We start from the raw sequence: 6,230 nt of genomic DNA on the forward strand, positions 1-6,230 counted from the left end.
CTTGAAGGGGAGTATTGAGCTCAATAATAAGTATGGGCTTCAGCCCAATTAGTAAATAAGTTGTTTGTTTGTGTTGTGTTATATATATAGGTCTAAAGGTTTATGTGTTTGTCGTCTGACACTATACTATTATTGTTCAGTTCAATAATATTCCATCCATCTCAAATTATAGGCATTTTTAAAAGAGTTTTACGTTTTAAAATAAGATACTTTGAATAGATTAATGTTTTATTAAATGTATCAATTTTAATACTATCATTTCTCTCTCTCTCTAATTAATTTACATCTCCTTTTCTTTTTAATATATTAAATTATAGATATTTTAAAAATTTTATATTTTTATTTAAAAAAAATAAAATTATTAAGTGTATTTAATAAAATATTAATATATATAAAATTTTATTTAAAGTATTTTATAATTTGAGGTGGAAGGAGTAGCATTTTTTGGTCCAGTTTTATTTTAAACATCAAGGTTCAATACTTGCGAATTAAGTAAAGCGACCACAAACAACTCACAAGGAAGCCTTTTTCTCTTTTATTGAAGGACGTTAAACACTGTCGGAGGCTTGAAGCTTCCGTGTAACACTAGCATCTTAAATCGCTGTTCTTTTGTCCCCGATGTGAGAGAGAATACATACAGCTCTAATTAACTTCCGCATCAAAAATAATAAAGATTGATCTTAAAAAAATTGAAGTTTGGTTGGAACTTGGAAGATAAACTGCATGTATTCAAAGAACAAGAATCTTCAAACAAACTATCTCCGTGGATTTTTGAAACAACACAACATTTGATGGGTAAGTGAATGAACTACGCTTTTCCAATATTCTTTCCATCTTAAATTATAAAACACTTTTAAATATAATTTTATATACCAATAAGCTTCATTATAAAAATATTCATAATTTAATATATTGAAAAGAATAAGGACGGAAATTAATTATAAAAAAATAATATAAAATTAATACATTTAATAAAATCTTAATCTATTCAAAATGTCTTAGATTTTGGATCGGATAAACTCTTTTAAAAGTGTGCTATAATTTGGGACGGAGAGAGTATTTTCATATTTTAATAAATAAACATTCATTAATTAACAAGCACCCATTCATATTTAGCAAAAAATATTCGCTAATTATCAAGTTTAAAAAATTTAAAAGAGTTTAGTTTTGAAAAAGGATAAATGTAAATCATATTTTAAAAAGTAATTATTCATTAATTAATAAATACTCATTTACATTTAATTTGCTAATTTAAAAATTTAAAAATATGAAAAATCTTAATTGTGAGATAGGACAAGTATAGATTACATTTTAATAAGTAATCATTATTAAAATAAATATTTGTTAGTATTTAATAAAAAAATTATTTTCTAAGTAATAAATGTAAAGAAGAAAGGCATGGTATTATAATTTTTTTATCTAAAATTATTTTAAATCACTTTTTAATTTTATAGTTATATTTAAAATATTTAATTTTAATTTAATAATATTAAACTGACTTTAAAGTAAACGAGGTGAAATGAGTCAGTGACTCAACATTTGATAGGTGTCTCTGTTATCGACAGGGCATCTCGGAACAGAATTGAGCATCCCGGATCAGAGTACGAGATTTTCATAACGAAACGACAAAACGCGCAAAAAGACAGATTAGGTTACGAGTATTCATTCACCCTCCACACGCTCTGGAAATGGAGCGTGGCTTCCCCTCGTTCCCGTCAACGCACGCCAACTGGTTGACGCAGAAATTTCACTTCTGGTAGAAATTACCACAGTAAAGCTATGACCAGTCATAACGCGCCACCTATCATCTTGCTTTCTGCTGGCGAGTCCAAAAGCGACACGATGTTCGACGGTCCTGCTTAATCTGCTCGATTGGATCTCTGCTTGACCTGTGGAATTGAATCAGAAGGAGAGACATGGGAAATGCTCTCCGACTTCTGTAAGCCGTTGCTTTGAGCACACCACAGCTGGTGACTCCGATTCACTTGGTCCTCACGGCGTTTCCTCGGCCACCGTCGGTGTATCCGCACTTGCCCAAGATCTCTTCCACTTTGATATCACCTCTCAGGTTTCTTAATTCCTTTCCTCTTCTCCGATTCCCTATATTAGCAGCCTTTTTTCTCTCTTTTCTTCTTTCAAATATTTAGGTCATCATGAGCCTTCTTCAATTTCCTTTCAAATCCATTCTACTACTTCTGCCAACTTTTTTTTACCTCTAGGACTTTTAAAAACATTGAATCTAGTCTGGTTCAGCTGGGAAAAGAAAGTCGTAAAATGCCAAAAAAAAAAAAGGAAAATCTTGGAAAAGCAAAATTCACTGGTGTCCAAATTAATTTCGTAGAATCTTGACTAGGATCTGCAATTGGTTCATGAACTGCTGTTAATCTGAGGATACATCAAATTCCTGTTCTGATAAACTTGGAAGAATCGGCTGCTAGGAAGAGGAGCATGAGGTCCTTTGTCAACTTGTCAATGTTTCTGCGAGGTTTTCGCTTTCTTAGTTTATAGTGATAAATGTATAATTTTAGTTATAATTGGTGGATTCAGTTAATTCTTTGATATAGTCTCATTTCTTTAATTTTAACATATCATTGTGTTCTGCTCAGAAGTTTACAAATTTGAGGCTTCAAAATAGTATAATGTTAGTTGAGTCCTTTCAAAATTTAACACCGATTCTCACGGTTATTTTTCCTTGGACTTTGTTAAGGTCCCCGAAGGACTAAGCAAGCATGTTGTGTCATCAAAGAAGGCACAAGCTAACTGGTAATTTAACCTTTATCTGTTTCAACTCTAAGGAAAATAAAAAATAAAAAATAATAGTAAATCCCTCGGCTCAGAAGACGGTTTTGTTTAAAAATGATTTTACAAAATGTGCAGGTATAGAAAACTAGTAGATGCATGGAAAGAATCAAAACCCCCTCCCAAGAACCCTGAAGAAGCAGCTAGGCTCATTATTCAGACTCTGAAAGACATCAGAAGGCTGACGTTAAGGTACAAAAAAAAAATTGTTGGCTTAATATCAAGAACGTAAACTAACATCCTTGCTGCTTAATATTACGTACAGGGATTGTTGGCTTTTTATGGTTTGCCCCAACCTCATGCCCTTGTCGAAACAACTTTTGAACCCCCTACATCCTTGCCTGAAGGAGTACGATTTGAACTGCACACTTTACCGGTAAGAACATCATCTTTGTGCAATATAAATTTAAGGGAGAATTTCAGTAAAAATTCCTTGACCACACTTGTTTAAATTCAAAGCTTCTAATTTTTAAAATTATACTGTAATGTAGAATACTGATTTGATATTAATTTTTTTTTAAAAAAATGACAAAAGTGCCCCTCATTTAAATTAATATAAGAATTTTCCTAATTCACTTGTTCATTATCCTATTTCATTTGTTAATTTATTTACAGAATGTTTTTGATTATCCTACTTGACTTGTTTTCATTTTAAATGTTTTAAATCATCTTAAGACAACTTATTAATTCTATACCCATATCTCGTCGATTTATTTGTGGACTATTGTTCATTGCCTTACTTTACTTATTTATTAACAGACTTCATTTAATTTTATTCAAGGAAAATGAATAAGTGAAGTAGGGCAATTTTCAATATTTCATTGGTAAATAAATAAGTAAAGTAGGACAGTTATAATATTAATTTTAAATAAAGCGTAACTTTATCATTTTCTTTAGAAATTTAATATCAAATCAATAACTTTAAACTGCAATGAAATTTTAAAAATTTAAAAATTTTGTATTTAAATAAATGTGGTCAAGAGGTGTTTATGTAAATTTTTGAAGCAAGTGGATGTATTTAAATTAGTTGATTGTGTCAATGAAACTATAGGTTGATGCGAAAGCAGTGGCGGATGGTGATACTATAACAGTTTATGTCAGCACATCAGACCCTAGAGAGTCATCTTTTGTCCCTAGTCATGTCCATGCGGCAGCAGTTCAAAGATCAGAAGCTCGTTCTCGACGAAAATATACAGAGGCTGATGCTCTTCACCAGCAAATCATTGATTCGGGATATCGTTGTGGTGTTTTAGCTTTCTAATGCTAATTGTCTGTGTTTATAATTGGAAATGAGCTTAGAAAACTTTTCTTGTTCAGGGTGATTAATCTTCAAAACGAGGAAGTCCTGGCTCGGAAGTATAGAATTCGGTTTAAGGTAATCCTCAAATATAAATTGATTAGACTACTCAGAGTTGTTGTGGGAGGGTCGCTAATAATTAATGCATATTATAAGAGAAAAACAGGGGAATCGATGCGCCGGAGAGTAAAATGCCATATGGGAAAGAAGCTAAAAATGAGCTGACAAGGATTGTTCAAGGAAGGTCTTTGAGGGTCCTTGTCTATGATGAGGATCGTTATGGACGCGTCGTGGGTGATATTTATTGCAATGGTCTTTTTGTACAGGTATCACTCTGCTTCTAATCTAGCTTGCTTAAACTCTGTCAGACTTAAAACTAAGTTTTCTTGTCCTTTTTGGTTGATTGATAAGGAATTGATGCTAAAGAAAGGGGTTTGCATGGCATTATACAGCCTATGACAAGAGAGAGGAATTAGCAATAGTCAGTAACTCATGCCTGCCAAAATCTTAAATATTAATTGGAAGTTATTTCGTGTTTCCCTCATTAGATGTTGTTTGTTGTTATATTATAGTGGGAAAAAGAAGCTAGGGCAAAGCGAGTTGGATTATGGGCTTCATCAAATCCTGAAAAGCCATGGGAATGGAGAAAGGACCAACGAGAAGGTAGATAGCAGCAGGGTCCTCCACTGCTATGAGAATGAATCATGATTCAAAGTCGCACCCCTAAAATACGAGTCGAATTGTCAACAAATTTCTATGTAACCGTAAGGACAAAAGAATGCGTGCATGTGTTTTTTAGAGAGTATTTCAATGGAATCATATTATCTCTTATCAATTGTTGTAAATCATAAATTTATCATGGTGTGACGTAAGGAGATCAGTACATGATTAGTCATCCTAGTGCAGTGCCTTGATTATTACTTAAGAAAAAAGAAAATATTAGCCTTGACTTTACTTGTGGCTGATCCTTCGATGGAGATTAGACAGCAATACAGACGAGGGAGGAATTCTTGGGACATACGAACAAGAAAACACCCTTAGTTTACAGATAGCAAGTGGTCTCATCAGTAGAGAAGTGCTTTGTTTATCTTTCATTTCCCCAATTGATCACAAATGCAATCATCCTCAGCACATTGCTCTATTGGAATCATCTACTCATCATAACATTTATTCATCAGACTATGGGTGTCCAAGCATCGAATCGAATCTTTTTTCATCTGAATCAAATTTTCATTTTCGAATATAATTAGGTAATATAGGAATCTGCACAAGTTCATCATTCCTAGAAAGATGACGAATTAAAACTAGGACGGTGATTAACATGTGTAGAAGACAAAAAGACAAAAGCTTACCCCCTCCCCGGGGGAAAAAAGCAGCAGCAACGGAAACACACTCTAACCCACAGATTCGATGGAGGCACGTTGCATATTCAATTCAGTTGACCCTATACGTCTATAAATATATCCTCGTAAACTGGGGCAATAAGCGAAGGTGGTAGAGAAACAAGACGAGAAAGACGGGAGGGGTGACATGATGAATAAGGTAAGGTATGAGTAAAAGTCAAAAAAATCAATTCCTTTAACACAACAAAGGATAATATGTGAATTAAATATGCACGGGAGATTTGTTTATCAACTTTTTGTGCGACACTAAGATATATTCGATTCAATTCATCGGACAGCGATTGACACGAATAAGATCGATCACTAGCAAACGACGGTGACTTGCACTTTTAATTTTGATGTAATCAAGAGTGTGAGCATCCAAGGGAATCCATGGTGAGGTACAGCAGGTCAAGCAAATCACGGCGCGCCAAGTTCCAGATGTATGGATAGTACTGAAAAGAAATGATGGACGTGGCTAATTATGATCAGAATTCTGATTATCACCCCCTGCAAGCCTTAACTCTAAGAAAAGCCATGATAAACACAGTGATCCATCAGCTTCTTCCTGCTTCCACTACTAAAAAAACAAAATTAGTAACAGATAAATTTATAACTATAAGCAAAATTCATTGCTGATTTTAGATTTAGTGTGTGTTGGGATAGGGGAAAAAATTATTTTCAAAACTGATTTTTTCAGTAAATTATCAAATGGTCAGAAAAGGATGAAAATCAATTTTGACCCGCGTTTT

At 33.2% G+C, this 6,230-nt stretch overlaps 1 pseudogene; it reads left to right on the plus strand.

Moving 5' to 3' along the window:
- Positions 1-1,901: 1,901 nt before the first annotated feature.
- On the plus strand, positions 1,902-4,948 carry LOC129294765 (staphylococcal-like nuclease CAN2; annotated as a pseudogene).
- Positions 4,949-6,230: the final 1,282 nt, after the last annotated feature.

Source organism: Prosopis cineraria, unplaced genomic scaffold (assembly GCF_029017545.1).
Source record: "Prosopis cineraria cultivar Desert tree isolate PC_DT_omini unplaced genomic scaffold, ASM2901754v1 PC15, whole genome shotgun sequence".
Lineage (NCBI taxonomy): Eukaryota > Viridiplantae > Streptophyta > Magnoliopsida > Fabales > Fabaceae > Prosopis > Prosopis cineraria.